Genomic DNA, 15,396 nt, shown 5'->3' with positions numbered 1-15,396 from the left:
ACATTTACTCTGCAGACCAAATTCAGAAGTTTAGAAAACATTTCGGGAACTTTTATTCAATATGTGCTAGTTTATTTTTCATTCAAAAGACATTTTTTTACATATTTATTTGACGGGCTGAAGGATATGAGATGTTACAATTTCACCTGATCAAAATCAAGGTGAATATGTAAGTGATGCAACAATATGTGACCCGCTCTATCGAAATCATCGGAAGTCGCAACAGCTCATTTCAAGAATGAAAATGGATTTGCAAAGTCTTGGCTTTCAGAATATGGGAAACTGTTCATTTCCAAATCAACGATAAAGATACAGTTGAAGCTCGTAAAGGGAAGATGACAGCTCTCCCTCGCCCCTTTGGCTGTTCCGCAGCCGCAGCTCTCCTCCCTCCGCTGGGAGAATTATGAATGTAAGGCATGATATCATTGAATAACACGGCAGGGTCCGTTACATTTTGTTTCATCTGATTTCAATTAAAACAAAATCTTTGCTTCCAGAATATTAAAATTGTTTCGGCAAATTCAGATGATAAATACAGCTTTGAAGCTTGTGACGGCATAATTACAAGTGTAGAACGGAGTAACGTGAAGTCACAGCAGGCATAACAACACCCGGTGTTTCTCGTGACAGTCATTATATAATGTGACATATTTTAGCTTAATATTTGGAGCACAACAACAATCGTGATATCATTAGAAAGCTAGGAATCTCCTCTTTCCAACACAACTCAAAATGTGTCTTTGAGTCAATGCCACTGATTTCGATAGAGCAGGTCACATATGGCTTCACCTTGTGCTCCCCCATGGAATAAACATTGCATCCATATTGTTGCATCACTATTATCAATCTTATCATTTCTAATAATAATTTGTCATTTAAAGGCATTTTACCTGAAGAGTTTGTACTTTTTTTTTTATCTCCAAAAAGTACTTTTTTAAGGATCTGAGTTCTTCATCCACCACTACATAATAAAACATTTAACACATATAAATATTGTAGAGCAAAATATAACAAATATTTCCACTCTCACAGGGAAGAACTCGTGGTGCAACTCCAAGAGAGCCGGGAGGAGAAGAAAAGACTCCGGAAGGACCTGAAAGAGTTTGAAGACCAGTTTTTTAGGCAAAACGGAAGGTAAAGAAAACATAGGCGAGAGAATCAACATTCACATTGAATTGTTTATCCACCGCTGAACCTTCTCCAATTCTCAATGTTTGTTGTCTTGTTCCCATAGAGTCGCGCAGAAGGAGGACCGCTCCCCGCTGGCCGTCGAGTACAACGAATACAAACACGTCAAAGCCAAACTGCGGCTGCTGGAAGTCCTCATCAGCAAACGAGGATCCACTAAATCAATCTGAGACAAAAAGAAATAAAAGACTCTATGGACTTCAGAGATACAGTCAAACACATCTCACCCTGTAGGAACAAATATCAGATGTTCCTTCTCGCTACCGCCTGTTTTTCCATTCAGTCGAGCTCATGCTGGGTTTTCTTCGGGAGCCCGCAGAGAGCCGCTGAATCGTGGCTGATTCAAAGCGACACAAAGTCACCTGAGAAGTTCCCTTTCGACAAAAAAGCCTCACCTTTATAAGAGCGAGGACATTTCTCAAACACACACAGAAAACATGAATCACAGTTTTATAGCTAGTAATTTATTTCTATCCTTTTAAATGTTTTCATCACAGAAACAGAAAAAGTTATTTTTCTCACACTTTACTGTAGATGTCTTAAAAAATATAGATATAAAAAGTATTGCTGTTTTTTAAAGAAGGATTTTTGTGATCAAGATGTATTTTTGTAAGGGAGATGTTACTATGTGTATCACGTCAATCAGCTTAAGAGTATTCACTAAATGGATAGCTTTCTCTATTTCAGTTCTGACCATCGTATAATGTCTGAAATAATCTTATGTTACTTCTCTAGAAGTTCAATTGAATATTTGTTCACTATAAGAAGTGTTTTTAATATAAATACAACCCAAAGACAGTGACTCAGAGTACAAACTGCAAACCAAAACGGCTCATATTCATTAAAACAGCTTATGTTGTGATCACTGGTACTTCGGCATTAGACTGTATATTTTATGAATTGACATGCCTTTTCCCCCCCCCCATCTACTTCCTGTCAAATAAGCTATTTCTCTTATTGAAATCACTGGTATGTTTTTGCTCACATTGATAAAACATTGACAAATGTTTGTGAGAAGGCTTTGGAGGAAAGAAACAGCAGCAGTCTGTTTTCTTCTCGTCCACCTTGGAGCTCGTTGGTTCTTTTTGTAAATATTGATCACCTGTGTATGTTTACGTTTCTGTGAGCAAGTACATTTTTCCTTTCTTTCTCCAAAATGGATGATTTGTCAGTGTGAATTTCGTTTTTACTGAATGTAAACACTGGCCAAGACTTAATGAATTTTGAGTGTGTACATTTTAGTACATAAATTGTTATTGTATTTTGTATATATTATGAATGAAATCAAATTTTTACTGAGTTTTTGGACTGTTGATTTATTTTGTGTGAGGAAGTGAAGAAGAATTATCATATGCACAGAACATAACCGTTTTAGGTAAGGAAAGTAGTATTTTTCCAATTATTTTATTCATTAAGCAACCTATATTTTGTTTTAGAAAATTGTGAAAATGGCAAATACGCCAAATCATTTTCGGTTCACAATGATATACGATAGGCGAAAACAGGAAATCCTCACATTAAAGAGGCTGCAATTGTGCTTAAAGAATTATTTAAACTATTAATCAGTGATTTAATATAAATTATTTATTTGTTGGGGATCACATTATTACCTAAACTTAACAGGGTTTATAAATGGACACATTTTAGACGCAGCAAATAGGACAACATCAGGATGTTAATTTGAGTTGTATTTAGTTATGGGAATGAGGAAGATTAAACCAAAAGTAAATACAATAAACTAAGCTAATGATAATGCAATCATGAGACACTGAATTGTTTTATTGAAAAGGTTTGCTGTAACAGTTATTCGTAGATTTCAAACAAAACAAAAAATCACATTTTCTAAGCACATTAAAAGGTACAAAAAAAGTAAAGGGCTGCACAAACCTTTGCATAGGACTAAACTGCAGAAGAAAAAGCTTCAATGCATCAAATTCTGAATTAATATGTGTAACGTATAGCCTATGTTCATGCAGTATAGAGCAAAGCGGAAAGATAAACTGTTCTAAGAAAACATCTCAGAAAAGTCCAGTGTTTAAGACCTTTTAGAAGAATAGCCCAGAGTTATCATCACTACATTACTGGACTGTTTCAGGTTGTTATTGCTGAACGGTTACACGAGTGTCAATTAATTTACTGCAGTCACTTTGACACCACTGTCGTGTATGAAATATATAAAAAATATACGTATATCTAAGACCATTTCACACACATCACCCCAATGCATCACCTTATTAAACATCAGTTTGTAATAAGAGGTTTGACTGTAGGATTAAATATAGTGTCAGGGCAAGTTTAGTATGACATGAAGGATACAGTTTATCAGCTTACTCTAAAGTATTTAATAGGTCATCTGCCCACACTGTCAAATATAGTGTCATCCAGCCGCAAATGTCACAATTGTAGTATCTGCAACTTGGAAACAAACTAATTACAATTATTAATTTTAATGATTATATATTTAGTACTAAAATGACATTTTAGGACATAAATGATGCACTTTCTGGTTGAGAGTTAGCTTAGCTTAGTAGGCTAAATATGAAAAATACAGATAGCAGCCGGTTAGCTTAGTCCAGCAAACAGCCGGAAATGGGTAGACAGCTACTCTGGATTTGTCCAAATGTGACATTATCGAAAGAACAAAAAACATCAATTAAAATGTCAAATAGCAAGGGCTAGGCACCTGGCTACTATTAGCACCGAGCTGTTGCCAAGCAACCACAAGCGGCAAATAGCATAACTCTGTATCACTAGGGATGAATATTTAATATATCAAACTAATTTCTGAATGACTTTATTTAAATACTTAATTCGTATAAAGTAATGTAACATAAACTAAATATGCTATTATTATATATGCGGCCTAGTTTGAATTTATCCCAATCTGGTCATGGGTCTCATCGGTAGGCTAGCTAGGTAACAAGTTCCAACCTTCCAACTGAGAAATATCCAGGTAAATTACATAACTCGATGTAAAACAGAAGATTATATTTTTTAGCACGCTGTTTTTTGTGTGGAATAAACAAACGAGATATGAGGTGTTGATATATGCGCTTTTTGTAGGCTTTGGGGGTGTTAGTAGGTGGGTTTTGTTACGGTTGGGGAGAGCTAGCTAGCGTTAGCTGTCTCACCTCTTCTCCAATCTTTGTTCGAAGCTAAGCTAACCGGCTGCTAGTTGTTACCATATGTTGAACAAGAACATGTTATACATTTCCCACCAGGAGGCAAAACATTTTCCAAAATGTCAAACATTTTAAATGACAATCAGGTTCTGCTTTCACTCAAGAACATGCACACAGACAACAACCACTAAAAAAAATAACTCCGCTTTGTCGTATAGGTTTTTGCTGTAGAAGGCAACACTGTTGAATGCAGGTTCAAAGTCAGCTGCTCTGTGAATGTGATCCACAGCTCAAAACAAACAAGGAATTGCAAATAATATTCACCATCGAGCATCTTTCTGCCTGCTTAAGACTCTCACATTGTACTTTTTTAAATGTCAGGCAGAGAAGACATGATGCTGGTGTCCCCATTTGAAAGGATAAGCCGGACAAATACTGCTCCCAATGTCAAGGGTAAAGATTATATTCAAAGTACTATTTACATACAGTTTATATGTTGTCGAAAAATAACCATTCTATTTATTAAATTAAAAGTAACAAAAAGCAGATATAGTGTCTCAAGTTAATAAAACAATTATTTAAAGGTAGAAAATATCATTTAAGTAGTTGTATATAAAATACACAGCTGTGCAAAAAAAAGAGACAAAAATAAAACTATGCATGTAAAGCCAGTTTTTCAACCCTCTCTGGCCTTTGGTCTCAATGTTTTATGATCCCTGTATGTCATATGATTTTTAAGTATATCATCTTTATTTAAAGGGGACCTATCATGCAAAATGTACTTTTTGATGTCTTTTATACATAAACATGTGTCCCCGGTGTGTCAGGGAACTTACGCAGTGTCAGAAAATAAAACCCTCTCTCTTTTCCTCCGTACCCAAATCTCTAAAAACGGGGCTACAACGGAGCTGATCCAGATTTGCGTCCGATATGACGTAATATCGGAAATGTGGACCCACGGCATATCAGAAAGTTGCTATCGGAAACAATGCCTGACTGTTTTGGACGTAATATGGCCGGTGTTTACATTAGCATCGCTAACACTCAGAGCTAACCTGTACTGCAGGTTAGCTGCAGTGTGTGAAGAAGCAGGAAATACAAAGGAACTCACCTTGTGGTATAACCGGCAAGAGAGAAAGCCTTTGAGCTCCATACTGTTTCAGAAATAATCCTTAATAATCCATGATATGGCGTTTCATCACGGCAGTGTTTAGTTTAGACAGTAGCTGCCGGGTCCCGAATGAGCTCAGTCCCCTNCCCCTTGTCTGACCCACCAACGACCCAGCCTTCGACCCGCCTTCGACCCCGCCTTCCGACCTAACCTTCCGACACCCCCACCATTCGACCTAGCCAATTGTTTGCGCCTGACCCCCCACCACCCCAGCTTCCACCCCAGCTTCCACCTGTAGGCTCGGGGGATAGTTATCTAATCATCACTCAATGTTCTTTGTAAATCTGTGGAGTGATGAGGCCCGAGCCTAGACGCCAAACTCAAACTATATGCTGCTTCTAATAAACATATTAAGAAACACGTGAGTTGTCTGACTTAACTCTTGTTGCTATTTCAGATTGTTGGCTGTAATGCAGCAAGTCAAAGTTAAATATGTAGAGAATCACTATACAGAGAGAATACTCTAACTGATATACCAATTATCAAAGACTTAGTTGGCCTATACAAACTGAACTATTAAACATTTGGTGTCACGCTATTGGAGGTAGCAAGATATGTTGGTATTATGTGGATCTGTGGGGAACTGAAAATCCCCAGTGGGGGTTTCTACCTTTGTGAGGGCCGCTGTATGTTCCTCTCCACAGCTGATGTGAACAACTTTTTGAGATCTCAGAAACTTGATGTGGCACGGGACAGCCCGATCTGAGGAAGTGAAAATAAATAAGCAAGCAAGATCACTCAATCTCTTATACACTGTTTGTGTATTCACATATGACTGGCACACCATAGGGGAACAAGGCAACTTCCGCAATTGAATCTCTCCATAAGTATTTGTTTTAATTCTGTTTGTATACTTCAATTCAAGGCTTTATTGTCATTTGTACATTAGCTACAGTGTAGATATGTCAATTAAAAACTTAGGTCACAGGCTCCTCCAACAGTGCAACATACAGTATATATAGGACATAGAACCAATAAAACAGATCAAGTAAATACAAATAAAATATAATAGAAATAGTGCAAGAAGAGTCTATTTACAAGTATATATATTATATCCCATATCTAATGAATAACACAATACTGTAACTGCTATATTGTAGGTGTAATATTAAATCAATATATACCAGTGTATAAACATACTTATTGCAGCTTTTTAAGAAATGAAGGCCATTTAAAAGCACATCCAAAGTACCTAAACCAGAAATGTCCACACTCTAAGACTTTATCACCACATTTAATTGTTACTATAAATGCAATTAGACAAATATGTAAGTTTATATAATTCCTTTATACCTAGAGCAACAAATGTATATTGTCATGTTGTTCATTTTACAAGCTGTTCACAAGTATGTTTTTGATCATAATTATTTAATAATACAATCATGTATTTCTTTGTAAATGTAATGTAATTTATTGTCTTTTATTGTGATTGTAGTAATGTGTTTTTATTACATGTACTGTACAGCACTTTGGCTCGACCAAAAATCGCTTTTAAATGTGCTTTATAAATAAAACTTGATTTGATTTCAATGGATACGGCCTGTTGTTTTTTCCTATCCAGCTGATTATTACCTTGTTTATCATTGAGACCCAGTTGTCCAGCTCTGTTTTTGCCCCATCCGAACACAGCTCCAGACAGGGAGAGAGCGAAGCTGTGGTCCCCCCCGGCGGTTATCTGTGCCAGGGGAATACCCGCCAGAGACTTGAGGGGGTGAGGGAACAGCTTGCTCGGTTCTCCTTTCCCCAGGCCGAGCTGACCGCTGGTGTTCTGGCCCCACGTGAACAGCTGGCCGTCTGTATGGGAAAACAGAGAAGAAAAAAACGGTAATTTCACATTTGCATCAATTACTGCCAGTAAGGAACATATTTAACATCTGTTTGGTGACGTCAGACTATGCAACATCCCTCAGGACCCCTCTCTCTCCATCCAATCTGTCTCTCTGCATCACTGTCAAATAAAGGCAAGATGCCAGACAATATTCTTAAAGAAATTACAAAAAGGAGAAAAGATTGAAACATCCTTTACTTCTTTCTTTAAATGTGAATACAATGGCTGCATCACAAATCTACATTGACATATATAGTGCCCAGCATTATATTTCATTACAGTATAAAGTAAATATATAGTAAAAGTAAATATATTGTTATCAACACCGTATATTATTTTTGTGTGTGTTTTTCTGTGGGGATTTCCAAAATCATTTCGATGTGAGCAAAGTACAGATTGTACAGTATTTATTTAGGGGGGTGGGCATGTGTGAAGAGGAATAGAGATACATGCTGATGTAAAGTTTAAATTGTTATCAGTCTCATCTGGATTTGGATCGAGTTTTGCCAAAGAGTGGATGGATACAAGAATACAGACATGATGTGTTATGAAGAGACGTTGTCTTTCACACCTTTTGAAAGTGCAATGCAGTGCTGGTTCCCACACATTACTTGAGAGATCCGGTGGTCACACAGCCTCTTGACCAACCTTGGGGGGGGGGGGAGGAGGAAAATGATTATTAACCAAACTATAGAAAACCAGGAAGGAGCTACTTACAGTACGCTAAATAATAATAATCAAATATGCACAGAAATACAAATGTTTATTTATTCTACCTAATAATTTGAATATTTGTATTCAATTGTTTTAATATTAGATTATTACATTTATGTTTTTTTCTGTTATTTCTATTTTGACTTAATTCCCTATTTAATGTCATGATTTATTGCATTTTCTTTTTACTAACTTGTGTATTTCTTTTTATAATAGTAATTGCTTTACTCCTTCATAACTCATTGTTTACTGTACAAAACAACTATTTATATTAAAACCTTGGTCTAAATATCAGTTATCAGAACATTTCATTTTGTGACCAGGATAGTCCGGGGGTTCAGGGGTTTAAGCTTCTTGGCTTAACTACAGTATTTTTTTAAATGTATGAACATGAACAGATATTACTTATTTATTATTCCACCGCAGGAGGTTTACTGCATCTGAACAGTTTAATGAATAAAATATTATCCTCTTTAAACCTTCTTATTGCTTTGGAGCAGATATGGGTCCCTGCTACAAACTCATTTACAAAGCTCATATCCAAACCACCAATTATTACAACATATTTTTTCATATTTTTTCAGCCAAAAGCCTACATTGTTTGTTTCTGTGCTACTCAGTCACCTTGGGATTCGAACAGCCACCTCTGAGGTCCCCAGGCCGAGCTGGCCCCCTTCACCGGCCCCCCACGCAAACACTTGCCCCTGCTCGTTCACCGCCATCGAATGAGCCCGACCACACGACACCACCCTTATGGTCTGAGTGTCGAGCGCCGCTACGAGCTCTGTGGAGAGGAGGGAGAGCTTCAGACATTTCATAAAAAAAACAATTATGTTAAGTATGGAGGTTTCATTTTCAAGATACTCTCTCATTGCATACACAAAGGCCTGGGTATACGTTTTGTTACTGACAAAAACTACTTTTCCTTTCAGTTAGCAAGCTAAATAATCCAAATGGGTTTTTTTTATTCATGATGTTGAAGTAGAGAGCATTTATCATGACTTCATGGACCCAACCCATCTCAGGCATTTAGCGTGGGCATCTAATCTTTTGGACAGCTCTAACTTAGTGAGGCATTAAAGGCATTTGCTATAAGTCATAACAAAAAACACCTGATATTCAGAAGCCCAGATCTTATGATATTAAACATACACAGAAGAAATCTGAGTCATCTATGCTGAGGCTGTGTGCTATCAAAATAGGCTTGTCACATCATAGACCCAGCAGGAATCACGTGAGGAGGACAGACTGTGGTGCAGATCATGTGGAGTTGGTGTACTGGTTTCATACAGTATGTGGTTTCCTGCTATAGAAGAGGTTTATTGCGGATAGATATGATCCTGTGGTTTCAATAGAGTGCCCTATCGATCATAAATCTATCGATTAGATTTATGATTCGTAAATGATAAAAGTAGGGTAGACATGTGGAGAATATCCGACTGTACAAAACGTGATCCGTCTCTTAAATGTGTGTCAACCACACACCTTATTTCGAGCTATTTTCCTAAATCCTATGGAGAAATTGGATTGCGTTTTTGTCGAAGGAACCCATGCGCAGCTTACTTCCGGGTTTTAGGACGCGTCACTGTGGCACTCTATAGAGAAGATACTAGAGTATGACTTCAAATAAATCGGCAACTGACTAATTACAGGATGCTTCATAATTTACAAATGGTCTTTACCTAAATAAATCCTATGTGAATCATCAACATCTGTACCACATTTTAAGGCAATCATTGCATCCAGTTGATGTCAAAATATTTGACTTGGAAAGTGGTGAACTGAGCAAGTTGCCCTCCGTATAGACAGGCACTGCCAATACAAACAGCTTTTGTAAACACGCCATGTCATCTTCACCCACATTCTCACACCTGTTTGGTAACTTTCCACTCTGACCAAGTGAAAGTGGTGCAGCATGGTGGTGCAACCGCTTACACTGTGTAATGATTAATCAAAAGGTCAGTGAATCAGCATTTCAGCTTACCTGGAGAAGTCCCTGGTTTGTCTTGGCCCAGCTGTCCACAGCTGTTAGAACCACATGTGTACACACTGCCATCTTGCAGCAGGAATATAGAGTGTTGGCCTCCACACGCTACATCTTTCAGTCCCCTGCCATTGAACACTTGGCAGTATCTTGGCTCAAATAGGAGGCTCCTCTCCAAACCTATTCCCAACTGTCCATCCTTTGCATTGCCCCAACAGAGCATGTTGTCGAGGGGAGAGGGCGATAAGTACCGATCTGAAGAGGCAGAGAGTGATGGCCAGATGGAGGAAGACAAAACAATGTTCAGGCTTGACAGCAGCCCCGCTTTCTCCGCTTCATGTAAAGTCCAACCCTGGAAGAAGCAAGAAACAGGGTAAATATCACGTCATATTTCTTCATTAGGAACACTTTCCGATTACCGTTCTCAATGTGAAGCCCTGATGCTTTTTTTAACATTAAAGTATGGGTTTAAAGGTGAACATGGATGAAATGTGTGAGAATGGTGTAAGCATTCTGAAGAAGAACAGGACAGTGTGTTTAAATAAACCTTGTCGGTGTAATCCCGGCTTAAGAAGCTACAACAGTCCCTGCTTTACTGTCAATCCGCATGCAACACATGCATATTACTCACTGAGTTAGACATGGGTAATAAATCAATGGGAATAGAACATAAGTTAAAACCAATATGACATAGATCAGATGTCAAACTACAGCTCTGGCTTATTGTGATGGACCTTTTATGTTATCCCTTTAAATGGACTGGGATATAACCATAGACTGTATAGGACATAATTAGTTGCAATAAGAGAACTAATGTTAGTCATGTGAAAATAATATATGCGATGACATTAATGAAATGCAGCATTATATAGCCTACACTAAAAGATTATTCTGGGAGATACGTACAATTAAAGCACTTAATGCATAACAGAGATGATTATGTTTGTGACAAGTAAGTGTATACAGCATTTGATATGTAGGAGTCAAGGTTCAATAGCAGCAGTTGTCGATTATTATAAGCAATAATTTAGCTTATTGTTGATCCCTGACTATAGCTTAATCATATTTAGTGTTACGTTAGCTTGCTGTTGGTGAGACATTAAGGGGAGTGGCCTGCATTGTGCAGACATTATCAACACTAACTCACTGTGCAGGCGTAGTTAAAAAATCTCCAAGCATGCATCATCTGGTCAAACAGTAAATGAACAAAACCAAAGCAAAAGACTCAATGACACAAACACAATCCGTTATTAATAGTTAGCTATTTAACCTTAGCAAGCTACAGCCACGCTAACTGTCAGTGTTAGGGATAAAAACACATAAATCAACGAGCTAACCGCTGTCTTAATTATAAGTAAAACAGTGTTGTAATATCGTGATTATTACAAAAATGGGTTGTTTACCTGGACAGATGCATTCTGAAATTGGGCGTCTGGTTTCAGTTCAGCTGAGAAAACAAACGAGGAAGTACCACACAGCTGACGTCACTGAACGGCAGGGGAGCTGCGATTGGTCCGCAGATCCGGAAGTGCTGGTGTCACGAGAAAAATCTGTGATACATCACATTCATAGAAATGACAGCAATATAAACTGTAATTATAAAAAATATGTAGTATATGAAATCAGTGAATATATATTATATCTAAAATACATAAATAATAAACCTGCTCATCTCCATTTTAACTTATATATATATATATATGCATGGGCGTAATTTCCACTGGGGACAGGGGGGACATGTCCCCCCCACTTTTCAAAATCCAGTTTGTGTCCCCCCCACTTTTCAAATGTGTTTTTTTTTTTTTACGCAAGTGGTCATCGTCACGGAGGAGCGTCTCTGTGTGTGTGGCAGGAGCGCAGTTTGTGTGACAGAGAGAGACAGGGAGAGACAGGGAGAGACAGAGAGAGACAGGGAGAGACACACAGAGAGAGAGAGAGAGTTACAGGGGTTGTTGTTAGCATCTGGTGCTAGCTCAGAGATTAGATTATAAAGCAGTTTCAACAATAAGGAGAGGGAGAGTCCTCTCCTGTCGGACTGAGAGGCTGAGATAACATCAGCTCAGGGAGGTAAAGGACTCGCTGAGCGATTATATTGTAAACTTTAGTCTAAGTCTCAGTGGGTCTCAAACGGTTTGGTCTAAACAAATATTTCCATTTATTTAATATAGTTGTTCAAAATAAGTTAAAAAGTAATTCCAATGTCAGTAAAGAATTAAAAACACAGTTTGAAAGGGAAGTGATTAGTAAAATATGCATAAATAAAAAGAAAGAATGCAGACTAGGTAAGATAAAGATAGGAGAGAGGAGTATATCAATGATGTGTTATTGGTTGTGAGCATATTCTAATGTTTTTTGGAGTATTGAAATATATACAGTTCTGTTTCATATGAGTGTTGAGAGAGCTGTATCCATAAATCTCTTAATTTTTGCACCAGATTGATGCCTTAACTTCATTTTAAAGAAACATTTTTTACCGGAGGTGCATGCCCCCGGACCCCCCTATAGGATGTGAGGTAATCACAAATAAAACAGGTTCATGGATAGATAAGTTTGCACACTCATTATACACACTACACATTTTTCTTGGATTAGTTAACACCATAGTCCCTAATATATATTTGTAGAAAGGCAGGAAATGGAATTAAATCCAGAACAATGTTTCATTGCGGAGGACCCCCTGTTTTGTGTCCCCCCCCACTTCTCAAACCAAAGTTACACCCTTGCTCTCACTACTATAACAATAGAAATAGGTCCACACTGCAAGTTTAACCATAGGGTATTAGATACATCTTACTTAAATTATTAGAGCCACCTATTTGGCGATAGCTTTAGCTAACATATACCACCTAGCTTACTAGATTGGCAGCTAACATAAGCTAGACAACTTGTTAGAAAGTCTGATGGATGTAAGGATAATTAGTTTGATATATTATACATAATAAAGAAGTGGTCATCAGAAACCAGCCGAGTGACAAATGTGTAGCTATTTTGACTCCACTGTGGAAAGACTGAGCCTTCCCTTTCTGCTACTTAAACACATTTCTAATTGTTTGGCTGTTGATGCTGGCAATGGTGAATTGATTATTGCGGTGTCAAAAAATAAATTGAATTTATTACATATTATTGCAGCCAGTGGTAATGTTATGCCTTAAATTAAACCGCGTGTCACTCGGGGCAGGGGAATCGATCCCCAAAGAGACGTTCCTACTGACACTAAATCTTATTTTGACAATAGGATCGATACCGAAATAAATGAATCCATCTCATTTTAGATTATGTTATGAACACAATGTTCTTAATTTTCTTGCCTCCTTAGTGACACAGTACAAATCTACCTTTAGAAATTGTCTTCTGTTTTAACATGTGTGTGATTAGGTTATTAACAGTTGATAGTCAAATGAAATAGCTGCAAATTATTCTGAAGATGAATAAGACTATTTATGATGCATTCAGGTCATAAATCGATGCAGAATAAGTTGTGAGAGCAATTTTCCAAAGCCGTGACACCACAGTTACATCATTTGTAAAATATAGTGCAATTGTTTATGAATATAGAGCATTTTACTTATAATTCCTTAAAAGTAACAATAATAATAATAATAATAATAATACACTTTATTTGTATAGCACCTTTCATGCACAAAGCAAAGTGCTTTACAGAAAACATAACAACAATATTAAAATTAATACAGAACAAGATAAAACATCAACAGTAATCCTAATGCATTTAGAAATTAAAATATGTTAAAATTAAACAATTAAAAAAATGTAAAATAAAAGCAGAACAGAAAAAATACTCTAAAACATGGACAATGATACTAGTGAGAGTTAAAAGTTAACCCAAATTAAAAGCCATATTAAAAAGATAGGTTTTTAATTTGCTTTTAAACATTTCAAGGTGGAAAACTGATCCAATAGATTTTTTTCTGATTCCATTACAGAGTCATATGTTGCCGACTTTGACGGCAGAAGCTCCTTGCTGTATCGGTTTAACCAGAAGTCCATGTCCACGGTGAAGGACGTGATCTCTCTGCGCTTCAAGAGCAATCAGGCCGAGGGGGTTTTACTGCACGGAGAGGGGCAGAGAGGAGATTACATCACCCTGGAGCTGCACCGAGGAAGATTGGACCTCTACCTCAACTTAGGTAACCGAGCTTTGCTAACCTCTCTCTCGGAAAGAAATGACCTACCCCCACAAGAGTTTAGTCACAGTCACGACTGAAGGTTGCACCCAGTAATGACGAGAGGGTTTTCACAACACACTAAAGGCCAATATGCTTATTGTTTTTTGTTCACACTGAAATGAAAACAAGGAAACAAGGATGGTAAGAATGACATTAGTGGTATCAATCAATTAAAAGAAGTAATCACAGTAATCACAAGAATGATTCATCAAAAAAACAAATTTTGATTGATTATTGGGGAGGGGTAAAACAAATGCATGTGGTGTTGTCAAAAATAAAAGCATGACAAACTGAGAGGGAATTCTTGAGGGATTGTAGCCTTTGAAGACCATTTACATGCACAAAAACCTACATTACAGGAAAGGAAACAACCCCAAAAGCATAAGCTTCTATGAATATATTTTAGTTGGATTGATGTAAGTATATCCATTGAATATCATCAATAAAAAGAGGGGATATTAAGTGCATTTAAAATGTCTAAAGCAGCAAATTGGACAAAACAGTTCTTGATCATCAGAATGGTAATGAATTATTTATGGTTTACAGTGTAATGTATTCTCTAAATAACCATTAAGGCAGTACATGCCTTCCAACAAACCAATGTAATGCTTTCTGTTCCAGTATACAGCAGAATAAGAATTAGAAATCGTGTCTAGAAATCCCAATTCTTTATATATTTGTCACAGCGAGGAAATGTACAATGTAACGGCAAAGGGAAAGCCCAGACAAAAGGCACAAATAACATAAGTAGAGCAGTGCAGTCACATATTAAATAAAGAGGTGCAAATAAAAGAAAATCTAATAATCATCATCGTGTATGGAAAGGAAATAATGGTCCATGCCTTCCTTATACAATTACTTTCACGATATTTACTTACTATTTGTTTTACAATCATAAGTAACATTAACCGTAAGCTCAAATATACACTGTTTCAAGATTAAATCAAATACAATGTAAGTATGTACATGGATTAACAAATGAATTGGTATTTACCTTTAAGTGCAAGAAGGATCATTTATTAAGCCGTTTGAGGAAATAACAATTTAGAGGAATAACAATTAACAATAAGTAATCTATATATCAGGGTTCGTACGGTCATTAAAAACCTGAATAAGTCATGGAAATTCAAAATGCAAATTCCAGGCCCTGGAAAAGTTATGGAAAACAATATTTTTCCCAAAGTTTTGGAAAAGTCATGGAAATA

Source organism: Notothenia coriiceps, unplaced genomic scaffold, assembly GCF_000735185.1.
Source record: "Notothenia coriiceps isolate Sejong01 unplaced genomic scaffold, NC01 NC01_scaffold00003769, whole genome shotgun sequence".
In the NCBI taxonomy this organism is placed as follows: Eukaryota; Metazoa; Chordata; class Actinopteri; order Perciformes; family Nototheniidae; genus Notothenia; species Notothenia coriiceps.
Note: the sequence above shows the minus strand (reverse complement) of the source record.